This window comes from Cavia porcellus, unplaced genomic scaffold (assembly GCF_034190915.1).
Source record: "Cavia porcellus strain 051 isolate PalLab524CR breed Dunkin Hartley unplaced genomic scaffold, mCavPor4.1 scaffold_39, whole genome shotgun sequence".
NCBI lineage: Eukaryota > Metazoa > Chordata > Mammalia > Rodentia > Caviidae > Cavia > Cavia porcellus.
The window spans coordinates 1,671,943-1,685,975 of NW_026947522.1; the positions used below are offsets into that span (position 1 = coordinate 1,671,943).

The following is a 14,033-nucleotide window of genomic DNA, read 5'->3' on the forward strand; positions in this document are numbered from 1 at the left end:
AGAGTTTGGGGTCATTGCTCCCACTGCCTGTCAAGGAGCTGCCCGGCCTCCTGCACACTCTACAGCTCCTCAGGTCTCGGCCTGCCTGCCCCAACCCTAGTGACCCTCTCTCAATCCCAGGAACTGGGCTGTCAGAGGCCCAGGATTTTATGATTCAATAAAATCACCAATAAGCTGGTGATACATTAAATGTTCATTTTTCTAGTATTACAAATAAGTTTATGCAATAAGAAATAATTTATAACATTATCTGATCACAAATAATAGAAATATTCCTTTAAAACTCAGTAAGCATTTCTATGTGCATCTGAAAAGAATATGTACACAGCAGATTTATTTGCAATTTTGTGAGGTCTTCCTCTGATCTTTATAGTATTTATTCTTGAATCTTTACTACTCACATGTAGTGATTTAAGAGTACATTTTCCTTTTAAATACACTAATGTTTTTCATCATGTAAATAGTATTTGAGTAAAAATTGTGGCTTTAAAAATAGCTTTCATACTTTAAAGAATTTCAAAATTTTCAATAATCGAGGCAAACCTAACTAAATTACTTTGTATTTTATTTCATTTGCGAAAATCAGACAAGAAGCATATAAAACAGAATTATGATACAAAATTTTTTATATCAATTTAAAATTTACCCATTCCAAAATAACCCAAAATGGACTGCTCATTATAAGTATAGTTCAATTGATTTTCAAAATATTTATTCAAGTTTTTCAAAGGTAAACTGTCATAGTTTTAAAAATTGGTCCATTTTATAATCACAGTATTGGAATGATTTTGATACCTTTCTAGGCAATGTAAAATTATTAAAACTCATGTATGTAATTGGATTCATAAATTGTGATTGATAACTTAAAGATATGAAGAGGCCTCTTCATCCTGTGTTATCTATAATTTGGTATATTCGTAGAACAAATTTCAGGTCATAGATTTTAAAACAAGAAGTTTTTACCGCTCAGAAAATAGTATATTTACTTTTGGCTCCCTAATGCTGCTTATAAAACTAGATATAATTAATTTTGTACTCTGCCACATGTAGGTTTCAAGATAGCCATGAACACTGGAGAAGGCAACAGGGTATCTATAAAACATGTAACAGTACAGATTTGGAGGAACACTTGACACAAGTTGTTGGAGGGGGGAGATATCTGTCCACTTACCTCATCTTAGTTCCAAAGTAGAGGAGGAAAGATAAGTCCTTCTATTTTAGAAACACCATATTCTAACCATCTCCAGGAATGAAATGTGTGCCAATAGCCTGGAATATGATCAAAGTAATTTAAAAGATACTTTTGCAAAGTCAGCACTGAGAGAACTTTTATGATAACCAAGCAAGACAAATATCACCTGAAAATTCACGGCTATTGTTTTATTTAAGTGACCTTAGTCTTAGCCAGCTTTGGTGCTACAGTCCTCTAATTTCGGCTTTAGAGAGGGTAAAGAGTCAGGAGGATCACCATCCCAGGCCACTTAGTAAGAGCTTTTCTAAAAATTAAATTGGAAATTTGGCTGGGGATATAGTTCAGTGATTCTTGAGATCAATGTCCAATACCTCAAAATAAACAAAACAAAACATACAATATTTTAAATCCTTGAGGTTTAGGAAAAATAACTCTCCTGAAGTCTGAGGAGATATTGGACGAACCTATGAGAGAAGTGGTCAAGAATCAAAAAGAGAACAAGGCCCCACAGGTGACATATCAGAGCTCATGTTCACAAACCTCATCAAGCAGCCATAAAAGTCTACCTGGAGACCTGAGAAAGCACTACTCAGGTTATTAACCAGAAGAAAGCAAGAAAAGGAAAGGTACTAAACTGTGATGACATTATCACGGATGCTTTTCCTCCTTAGGAAAGCCTTAAACTAAAAGCAAAGCAAAAATATTTTAAGGAAATAAAATATTGTACAAATATCTCCCATTGATATAGACAGAAATAAACAAATACTGCTTTACAAAATTTAGGATTTATAAGAGAGTATCATCATGATGTGAGTGAAGCAAGGCTAGTCCAACAATGAGAAATAAATTATTTACCAATTAAAAGACTAAAGATGGTTAATGGCAAATTTGTCATACATGTGGGACAAAGAGGAAAAGATTAAAAAGAATTATAAGTAGGAATTATTTTTTCAAACACCTATTACAATGGTGTTTTAATATTCATATTCAAAATCAGAGTTAAAGACCTAGTGAGGCCAATAAGTAAATGAAAAAAAAAATAGGGTAAACATGTCAAACTCCAACCTGTATATGTGAATGTGTGTTAGTCATAGTATCAATTGTGTCTCAATAAAATGATCAAATAATTAAGGGAATAATCAGCAAAAAATAAATGAACTAGAATTAAAAAGCAGAAAATTGATTATGTAAAACTACTTGACAGTTGTACATGGTACTATTTTAATGTAAAATATATCAATAAATAGAAAATGAGAAAATATGTCACTCTTTGCAAATGAGATGATTAGCCAAATAAAATATCAATAAAAATCCAAAACATGTTTACAATCCAGTGATAAGCTGTAAGAAACAAAATCAGTATATAAATTATATATGTGAAATATCCATTATCACAGGAAAACCAGTGGAATTCTTACACATAAATCTAAGAAAATGTCTGTGAGAGACTTATGTTGAAAATAATAAAACTTCCTCTTCCGTAGTCCTCCTGGTGTTTGTTATCCCTGTGTTCTCTGGGCTTCCTCTTGTGACATTCCAGCTTACTAAACATTTTTCACACTTACAGATAAGAAAATTAAACAGGTTTTCATTGTACTTTCATCCAAGCAGTCCCTGCTGTCCTTCTTATTCTTTAATGATTATGCTGTCGGACTGTGAATCAGCTGTGTATTGAAGTTATAAATGTGACATAAGGTGCTTTTATGAAAGCCATTTTGCATATCTACATCTTCTTCCCTGCATTTTGTTCTGGCTTCTACTCAAAAACCTAATGGGCTGGGAAGGCAATAAGGACCCAAGAAAGATTTGAAAGTTTTATTAAATGACTACTTTTTAAGTCATGCAAGGAAACAATAACTATCACAAAAGTCTTCAAAATCTGAGGTATGAAAAAGAGTGGGGTTATTGGCCACCAAAAAAAAAAAAAAAAGTGCAAAACAAGACAAGAAAATCTTGCACAGAAAGAGCCTGAGAACGTTCCACAAATCTCCTGCTGCTCCAGGGGAGCAGGAGAAATCAAGAGCGAGGCTTGGCTATGAAATCCTTAGGAAATCTGAGGATGAAATGAGAAGCAATACACACATAAGGCTGAAGACTGGAGCCCATGGTAGGGCCACACATGAAGCGAAATCATGCTCAAAGGACCAAAACAGAAACAGCAAATGGCATCTTTCAACTGACAACCTACACTCAAAGATGGTTGTTACCCTGCATTCATTAGATGACCTCACTATGTCAGACTCTGCAATGAGTCATTGAAAAGGCTTAATTCATGTTTTATGAAACAAAAGCTGGTCAAAACAGTAGAAGACAGGATTTTCTTGGTGTGATGATTAGTTTTTTCCTCCAAATGTGATGGGGATTTCCTTATGATTTAAGCTTAAATATCATAATTGATCATGTATTTTTTCTGTATATTACTTTTTAGGCTTGTGAAAAGTAGTAAGTGTTTTCACAGTTGTACCTTTTTCAAATAACCACAAGTAAGAAATTCCAAATATTTTAAAAGACTTACCAAAGTAGAGGGTCTTTGAGTTTGATCTCCATACTGAAAAAAAGAAAAAGTAGAGGGTCGTATAAGAGAATGTATAACACTGTGATAGAAAAATACCCATTGAAATTTAAGAGGGAAATATAGAAAATCAGAGTGCCTTTGGGGACTAAATTGTATATTAGTGAATCAAGGGAATTTCTATGAATCAAGTAATTAAACAAAGGCTTTAAATTGAGTAACTCAACAATTCAGTCACTCTACGTGGAATCAGAACTTACATTTTTTTTTTAAAGATGTGTTTGCAATTTCTTTGGGAATCTGAAAGCTGGTCTTTTCAGGCTGGTTAAAAAAAAAATCAAAGCTGAAAGATGTGTATCTATTTAATTATTTCAAGAGGAACTGTTTCCGGGGCTTAGGAGGGTATTCCTGATCCACCTTTTTGCCTAGTAATGTTGGAGGGGTCTTCTTGGGAAGCTCCAGGACATTCTCCATGAGTCCAGCCCCAACGCACTGCAACGCCTGTGCCATTGGTACGTTACAGCGGATCCTACACAGCAGCTGCCCTGGTGGGGAGTCAGGGAAAGCTGAGAGGTCGGGTCCACGTGGAGGTTCCCGACTGGTAGGATGCTTCTACTTCCGGAAACATTCTGTTACTGTAGATTTTCCTCAGGGTAGGAATGGCAACAATGTTTTCCCCTCAAGCTGTGGAGAGACTCTGAGATACTGTTACTAAATGTTAGTAACAAGATATTGTTACTAACACTGTGGTAGTGTATTGTTATCTTCTCTACACTGAGGACACTCTGGTGCAGTTCACTAGACCAAAACAAAGCCAAACTGAAAAAACAACAAAAGAAAATTCTTGTCATCCAGGAAAACACTGAATGTCCAGTTCTGCCAGTGATTAAAATGGTAAGCCTTTTAATTGGTCCCAAGTATAAACATGCTCATTTGGCCAAATTCCCAATCAACATTAATAACGCTAAAGTCATTTGCTCATCTACATTTTTAATGGACTTACTCATCTTGGTATTATTTTATTCTTGTCTACATTTTACACCGTAATTTTCTCCATATGTAAAGTCAAAAGAAAAGTATTCCAGGTTTTGGCTTTTAAAACACCAACAAGCACTCTATTGTATCCACTTACAAACAAACATCTCTCTGTGCATGTAGTGTAGCTGTTCCTTAGTTCAAATGGAGATTTACATCTTAGCCTGATGCTGGTGTAACAAGTGGACTTTAGGATTTGACACAGGTAGTTAACTTTAGTTCAGGGAACACCAAGATGACAAACTCAAATTTTATTAATTTTGGCAGGCCTCATAACAAATATTATCAGTTTGGCCTGGAATCAGATAATCTTAGCAGGCCCAGTAGGGAAGCAAACAGATTACACAGAGAAAAAATGAAGACCAGGTGGGAAGGAGGCAGCAGCTGATACAGCTGTGCATTTAAGACCCTCTCTACTGAATTACCTTGGCCTTTATTCTGTTTTGCCTCGTTAGGCTAAACAGCATGATTTTTCCCACCAGCACAGCTGCACCTGAGGAGCCTGCGCAGGAGCATCCTGACTATCTGCCTGCACTCTCGGGCTTACCTGAGGCTCTCTGTTCATGACTACCAGAAACTGAAAATCTTCATTTCTAATTTCATGATAAAACCCGAAAAAGGTATCTGTTAACTTCATCTTCTTTAAGTGGAACTCAGGTCCTTGTTCTTTGACACAAAGTATATTAGATAATTACAAGGGAAAAAATACAGGTTTTCCAGGTAAAGAATCAAGATGATTGTGACACATCCGAGAGCATTTTTCTTTCTGCATGTCTCTTCTACTTCATTTCATTTTTACTGCTTCCTTCATATTGTGCAACTTTCTTTTTGTGTGCACAGGATCCTTTGCTGTTGCCCGACAGCACGCAGTGATGTTGCATTTGGCTTGATATCCATCTTTTTCTATCACTGCAGTCTTGTCTTCTGTTTTCTGCTGTTTCCTAGCTGACCTCTCAGCCTGTCCTGTGGGTTACAGATTCTCAGTGAACAGCTCACACAAGTATAGATGTTCCCTACAAACAAGAGAATAGTAAGAACAGCAAAAGAATATAATGCAGTAATTTGAAAATATATTTTAGTAGCTAAACACACCACTAATATCATCAAGTATTGTTAGTTCTGTCCAGTCAAATGGCTACAATCATTTCCCTCCTAAGTCACATTTCAAATTAAACCTTGTATGTTTCCGTGTCTCTGCACTATGTTGTCTTTATGTTTGCCTCTATTTTTCTCTACTTGCTTTAATTATTTGTTATAAAAATACAGAAAAAGTACATTAATTCTTTGTAGTGTTGTAGTTTAATAGGTAGTAAAGAATATGTTCTGGTGTCATTGGTTATCCCCAGAGTACTTCACAATTAGTCTGAAATTTTAGCTAAATTTCATAAAATTCAGACAATTTCAAACTATTTGACAGACGCTTTGCTGTGCTCACAAAGGACACTGTCTTTGTTTATAGCTTAAATATTTATTTGGTGAAAAAGTGACCTATCTCACAGTTATTTATCCTTCAGAAAAGAGAATCCTTTTATCTGCCCTTAGCATGACTGAGCCCATTCAATTACAACTTGGTTTCCATCTATGAGTATTACAACTTACCTCTTTTCTAAATAGGATATATATGTAACTTTCCTTCTTGAATGCCATTTTTATGCCTTGACTTCCTTGAATTCTGTACAATTAAATATATTTTTCCATAATTTTATTTTTTACACCCTTATTGCCTGTACTATAAAAAAGTACATGATACTTACACTCACAAAAAATATGTGTAGCAATTTTGATTATTGATTCAACCTGGTATTCCTAGATTGAGACAAAGAGAGAGAACGTAAGGACAAACATTAAAGAATGAATTTTTTAAAACTATTTGCTTTTTCCCTCCTCAGATTTCAGGATGTATTTAGAGGAGGGAATGAAGATTTCATCTACCAGACATCATCCACACATCTCCCAGAAGGCAATAAGTGGAAAAAAAGGGCACACGAATGCTTTGTCTGTGACTTCCATTCTACCATGTGATTAAAATGTCACCACCAACTGAAAAAAGAATGAGGAGAAGCCAGTAGGAGCCAATACTTACAATAATTTGAACCAGGTATGTCAATCCAGCAAAATTCACTAACAGCAAATATTCCGTGGGTCTCTCTTGCTCCCCAAAACCTTGCAGTGCGTCGACTAGAGAAATTTAGCAGCTTATATGGATAACTCAGCACTTCTACATCCTACAGTGTAGAGGACATGCCCTTAGGGCTCTAGGATATTGTCTGTGTCAATTTGAAAAGTTTAGAAGTTTAAGGGACTCAGCACGGGGTCAGGGTCCTCACTTGGGAAAAGTTCTGAGACTGTGCAAGAGAGGGGCAGAGGGTGTGAGTGTTAGACCAGCAGAAGGTGGAGAGCTTGCGTACAATATAAGAGAGGAAAAGAGGTTTGTTCTCCCCTTTTTGCTGTTGTTGCTTTGTTGTCTTCTGCAGCCTTGAACTGTTGCCCCTCAGTCAGGCCACCTCCCTTGGAACCAGCTGATTATGGACTGAAACAAACTGTCTGCCATATCAGGTGGTCAGAAAAGGAAGAAGAGCGGCACACTTTTAACCAACTACCAAAGTCTAGGTATCTGTGAAGTGCACTTATTTCATCTCTAAAGTCTATGTCTGATGTGCTTGTGAGATGGCAGGTGTTATGTGCCTGAAAATGATCTGAAAAATAGTTATCCTCCTTGGTCTTTCTGCTTGGGTTTCTTGTTATCTACATACAATATTTGTGTAGGGAAGCATTTGCTTACCAAAATTATTATCCATTTTATAAGTTTCAGAATAAATGTAAGAATATTTAGTTAAAGTATTAATATTTATGCAATTTTAAAATTATTATGCACAAAAATGTACATCAATGAAAACATTACCGTAGGTTAAAGTGCAATAAAACTATGACATCATTTTTGACAATAATAGATTTTTAAGGTGATAATGAGGATTAAATCAAAAGCTATTTTCATGCAAGGTATGTGTTTTACCACTAAACAACATCCCAAAGTCAGAAAAAATAATGTTTTAAAAATACTTGTATCTATTAACGTATAAAGCTATAATGAAGTACAATGCAAGTATTTATGATGGAATAGAATGTATGATTATTTGAATAGGAAGGTCAGCTAAAAGTACTTCATGTGAAGTATTATGTTTATACTATGTGCTTCATTTTAAACATTTACATTTTTCTTTAGTGAGGACTTAGACTTCACCAGAGTATCATTATAATACCATCAAATATGGGTTTCTACTCCTGAAAGTTAAACAAAAACATTTAATGAAAAAGTAAAGTGTTCAGTAAAATATCAAACCAACAGAAAAAAATTTAAGTTATACTTTGGTGTGCCTGTCTTATCTATCTTCCTTTCAGAGCATTTTGCTACTCTCAAAATTATAAAATTTTATCAACAATATCAATTAATTCTCACACACCAAAATTTATTTAATTTTTTCATTTGTCATATGCATAAGAAAATTGATATCTGAAGCAAAAAGACAGTTATATTAAACATCAATCTATATTTAAAGAAATGCATATGTGATTTGTTAGAGTCACAGGAAACAAAAATCTCATTATATGTACAATATTACGTACTCAGGAAAGAAGTCAGCAGTTCAGATCAAAATTTATGTATGTTTACCTTTACTGCAGCATTGTAGATTAAAAAAATCAGTGTAACTACTTACATGTGTTTTTACTTTTCTACCAACATTTCACATCTTCCATAAAAAGTATGACACAATGTATTACATATTCATTATGAATAAGTTGTGATTTGTATTTATCAAGAAATTTGGTTGGTTTAAAATTATAATACAGTAGTGCTACAAAAATTAATAGGGAAACAAAGTTTTTGATTTATGTGTCTACCTTTATGACAAAAATGTGAAAATTTGACATGAGGGAAAATTGGAAGCTTCGTACACAGCTGCTGATACCATGAGGTGTTGTAGCTGCTATTGCCATTAGTCTGCAGGACCCAAAGTCTCAAACCGAGAGACACCAGCAATTCCACATCTAATTAAGTAGACAGAAATGCCAACAAAACTTGGAGGCAATAATTCATTTCCATGTCAGGTTTTATTGCTCCGTGGTGATGTTTAATTCATTTTCTTATTGTAAATTCCACTGAGGTTTTTCAATAAGAGTGAAATAGGCCATGAAAGTCTTCTGCTATCACTGTGGAGCTGTTTATTTTCCTTTTAATGCAAAATCTTCAAGCAACACAACTGTTCACCAATTGTTGAATTAATTTTTAATATATTATATAGGAATATGATGCAATATTGTCATCACTAAAAAAGAATGAAGTTCTAATAGGTTCTATCACATGAATGTACCTTGTAAACATCATGTTAAGTGTAACAAATCAATTATGATAGGGGATCTTTTGTATGTTTCCATTACATGAAATATACAACAGACAGACTTAACCAGACAAAAAAGTATGCTATTATTTTTCCAGGGTTGTATGTTGGAGCTTGTTGAAGGAATTCCATGAGGAAAAAGATGTCCCTGTTAGTGTGCATTTATCTTTTCTTACTGGTAGGTTATATATGTAATAAAGTTAGATTTTGATAGTGATTGAAGAATCATGGGAACTTACTAAAATTATTCAATTTTCCTTTTAAAATAGATTGTATATCGATGAAACATCTAAAAACTAAAAATATTTAATTTCAAAATCATTATAGTATTTTATAATTCTGATTACTTTTATTTATTTATTTAATTTTGGTACTTGGAATCAAACTCATGACCTCGAGCTTGCCAGGCAAGGGTGGTGCCACTGAGCTGTATCCCCATCTAATTAATTCTAAATGATATATAAAGCTCAACAGTGGATAAAATCTCTTTTAAACATGTGGAAGCCATTAACATAAAATACATTGAGTATAATTACCATGAAACTGATAAATATTAAAAATTCTGCCTCATTCTGCACAATCCAACATTTAATGCCTGAGAGTTCTACATACTGAATTTTACTGAAGTTATAACAACTATAATTACTTCATAATAAAAATTCATCTAACAGTTATGTCTGAAGATATTTTTCTATACAATAATATAAAGCTAAATCTGTTTATTAAAAAGTCACTGTTTCTTGAAAACATCACAGTTACCCTTACCTAACATTATCCACAGATGTAGTAAGGCTCTGTATTGTTTTGATTATCAAGCTACTATTAACTTATGCATAACTAGCGATACCCATATGGAAAAAATGCAGTTTGAGAAATCCTGCTGTGATAATTGAGACGTGTTCTGTATTGATCCAGGAAGTACTTGGCTTATAATTTAATATTTTCCAGTTTGATATAACAAAATAAGCATTCACTAAACTGTTCACCTACACAGGGAACCATGATCTTTCAATTACACTGAAGTTTATTGAGGCCATCAATAGTAGTGATTTGTAAGGTCAAGAGGCTCAAACTTCTAACTCTGTGTTGGAGATCTGGTCACAGATTTTGTGGATGAAAATATAAAGGAAAGTAAAGATGTAAAAATTATAATTTATATTTTATGATTTGAAATTGTCTGGAATTTAAATCAACTATTTTTCATAGTATCGTCTTAATGTTTATTAGCTGTAAAAACTGTTTTTCATTCTAGTGAAGTTTCAAAATAACAGGACAGTATACTTTTTTGATTTCTAACATAGGAGAATCCATGTATTTCATTCATTTTCATGCAAAGTACTACTTTTATAACTGATATTGTTTATTTTTAATGCACAGCAATATGATATTTGGTAGTATTTTTACTTAATTAGCAAAATATCATTGTTAATTTTACTACTTCATTATCAAAAGACTATGATATTAATATTATAAGTAAACACATATACTATCAAACATAAATCAGGAAAAGTTAGTAATAAATGATCCTTAAAGAATCAAATGAATATTGTATTAGTTACTTTTCTTATTGCTGAAACAAAATGCCTGACACCCAAAGTTCAAAGAAGAAAGGTCTATTTGGCTCATGGTTTGTAGAGGCTTCAGTTCATAGTTGGCTGGTTCCAAGGCAGGGTAGCATGGCAGAGGGGCAACTCACAGGAGGAAAAGGTCATGGTGGGCAAAAGACATCAAACAGTGAAGTAAATGAGAAGCAGCTCACAACAACTACCCTCTTTCTATCTGCTGTATCTCATTCAGGCTACCCACCCTTAGCATTCACACCCAAGGTGAGGCATCCTTCATCCTAGCATGGCTCCATGAATCAATCCCAACATCACATCCTTGATCCCAGCAGCACACGTCTTAGATTCATCTGTGTCCCAAAAGCTTAACCTATGACTGCATGAGGATGTGACGTGATGTCTAGGTATGAGCCACAACAAATGTCTGGGAAATTAACACATCAAACAGAAAATAAGCAATAGAATTATAAATGAATTTTAGACTTCTTGACTTCTTGTCTTTTAAGTTATAACATTTATTAAGTATATATTTAATAGGCCTCACCACAAACCATATGTACTATCCACCACATGCTTCAATGATTAAATGGTGCTTCAAGTTCAAATACGAAGTTGTTTGTATTATGTTATCAATAATATTAAAAGAGATAAAATACTTTTATTTTTTGTTAAAAATGAGATGCAGACAGACATGAAATGCATAGTATAAAGTTTTCCTTTGGCTGTTACATGAAAAATTTAAGAATTTTCTAAATTATTTCTTTTTTTTTCTAAGTTATTTCTTTTTTTTTTATTTAAGGAGAAAAGAAAAAAAAGCACAGAAAGGGTACAGGTTATACAGATTTGCAGAAAAAAAATGAACAGTAGGAAATCACTAGTTAATGGATTACATATTGTCATCTTAGAAACAATTGTTCAAGTCACAAAATTAAAGCTTGTAAAGTGGACATTCTATCAATGATACTGCAAACAGTTCTGTTCAATGATCCAATAAAACTCTGTGATATCATATTCTGTCTTATACACTTAAATATACATGCAGTTATATAGTTTAGAGCACTTTCTTTTCCTCTTTTTTGTACAATGACTATTACACATTTTGGGTTTCATTGCTCTCACGGTTCTTATTACTTTTTTGGAAGAGAGTAAAACCAAATGTGACATAACAGAACAGAATCGGTCAAGTCAAAAGGGTGGACATAATAGATAATGTGAAAACATAATACAAGGTGATCAACAATGGTTACCACAATGCCTCCCGCTATCTCTAATAGAATTGCCTATACCATTAGTTATAATACAATTGAACAAAACAGTAAAGAACAAAACCAAACCATTGGAGACATTGTAGGTCTTCAAAAGTAGATAGGAGTAAATATATCGCCTTATCGGTATAAGACTGGATGATATATGAGGATGACTTACCTAACTACATGTTGCTTGATCCTTACAATTTTATTTGTCTCACAAAATCTTTTATTACTGACTCTGAGTTCAATGGCTTTAAATATATAACAGTCTGAGATTTCTTAAATGCTGTCACTGCTTTTATAGGCCATATTCAATTACTTGATACCTTATACTCTCAATCCAGCTTTGTAAATGTCTAGAAAATATTAAAGTTATCATTTCAGTCAAACTATTAGGTTGTATGAAATTTTCTTGAATATAAGATAAATATTTGATTTAGACTTACTGTCTGTATATTTCTTCACAAACTGCAGAAAGGTTTGGACAGCAGATTTGAGAGGAAGCATAAAAGTAATAAATAAAGAACAAATTTTGTCCTTACAATTGATATATTTTGGATTATTTCCAAGGAAATTTTATTTGGACAAAAGTTTTCAGGAGACAGAAGGTCATTAAAATTGCTGAGTTAAAAAAATTACCAATGCAGGAAATTTTATGAAAACGTATCTTTTGTCAGTATATTCACATTATTTAATAAATGAAAACAAATAAAAACTTTACAAAAAGAGTAAAACAACCATAACTAAGCTCTACTGCTTATTTTTTCTACTGGAAATCCACCTTCTATAACATTGCTCTGGTTCTTATAAATAAAAATAAAATATTATTGTATAAAGGACCTTTGTAATTCATCATGAAAGAATACTTAAAGTAGGAAGTTGACATTAAACTATTCTAAACAGTTTTACCCATTGCTTCTTTGGGAATTACATGACATAGCATCGAGCAATAGCTAATCAAAATTGTTTTACCTGCACTAGCAGAAAACTATGTATACTGAAACATTTTTTCTCTTGTGCCCGAAAACTTCACAAGTTCAAATTTTCTATAGTTGTACAGGAATTTAATTCAAACAATTTTTGATAATTATGTATAATAGTGTTCACTTAAATTTGCTTACATAAATGTTCAGTGAAATTAAAAAAGATTTTAAAAGGCAGTAGTCATTGAACAGCTTCCTTATAAATAATTGTGAATCATATCATCTTTATGGAAGAGATCTCACTGTTCGATACTGATGCTACAAATGTTACATGAATTATATTATAAACTTTGAGTTGAAAATTATGAAGTGTAACCATCTTTATTACCTTAATTTGTTTTCATACTTCTTAAAATAGTTTTAACCCAATGCATTTTATCATAAAATTGATATCATTATTAAAGGGAGTATCACTAATAAGAAAATGAAAGGGGAATCAGCAGATGAGAAATAGATGTATCAAATCACAGGTAGGATAAAATACATATTAAGAATATATACTGACTTGTATCTCGAATATATACAAAGACTTCAAAAGCCAGCATACAACCCCACACATAAATTCAGAAACTATCTGATCATATATTTCACCAAAATAAGAATAATGAATTCTTATCATAACATAAGTGGATGTCAAATTAACTATGATTCCTAAATAAAGTCAGGCAAAAATAGTTTTATGTAAACATTTAGATTGATCTATTGGAAATATAATTTAATTTTTTATGGCTGAAATTGCCTTGATGTTTATTAAAAACAAATTACATAGAGGTTAATGAACATTTTAGCAGAGAATGTATATCATCAATATTTGATTATGATAATGACCTGCCAGCCATATACCTACATGTAAACCAATTAGCTGAAACAAGTAAATGATTTGCATTTTTGTTTTATATTGGGTATAGCTCAATAAATGTAAAAATATTTTTAAAATGAGTATGTATATTGCATATTTACTTTGGGGGAATTTTCAGGATTTAAAATATATGTTTTGGAAATGTTGATTGAAATAAGGTCAAAAATTATTTTAAGTGTGCTGCTTTTGTGAGTTACCTACCACTCTGAATAGTAAATGTTTAGGCAGATGGTTATTCTTCAT

The 14,033-nt window shown here is 32.9% G+C and overlaps 1 protein-coding gene and 1 long non-coding RNA gene across 22 annotated transcripts in view; one reads left to right on the top strand and one right to left on the bottom strand.

The window, feature by feature from the left end:
• The window catches only part of LOC111756598 (histone H1.8-like), a 108,029-nt gene that overhangs the window by 67,877 nt on the left and 26,119 nt on the right, over positions 1-14,033 (bottom strand). For 19 of the 21 annotated variants that reach the window (XR_010045695.1, XR_010045689.1, XR_010045688.1 and 16 more), the window contains exons 3-7: positions 6,494-6,545; positions 5,287-5,752; positions 3,965-4,025; positions 3,708-3,740; positions 1,172-1,269 (exon numbers count right to left, since the gene is read on the bottom strand). The gene's annotated coding sequence lies outside the window, so the exon portion shown is untranslated. The remainder of the gene's footprint in view (positions 1-1,171; positions 1,270-3,707; positions 3,741-3,964; positions 4,026-5,286; positions 5,753-6,493; positions 6,546-14,033) is intronic. The other 2 variants (XR_010045697.1, XM_063243611.1) reach the window with 2 other exon arrangements.
• On the top strand, positions 4,020-10,951 carry LOC134474818 (uncharacterized). Its single transcript, XR_010045699.1, has 3 exons — positions 4,020-5,359; positions 6,629-6,837; positions 7,214-10,951. It is a non-coding gene; the product is annotated as an uncharacterized LOC134474818 (long non-coding RNA).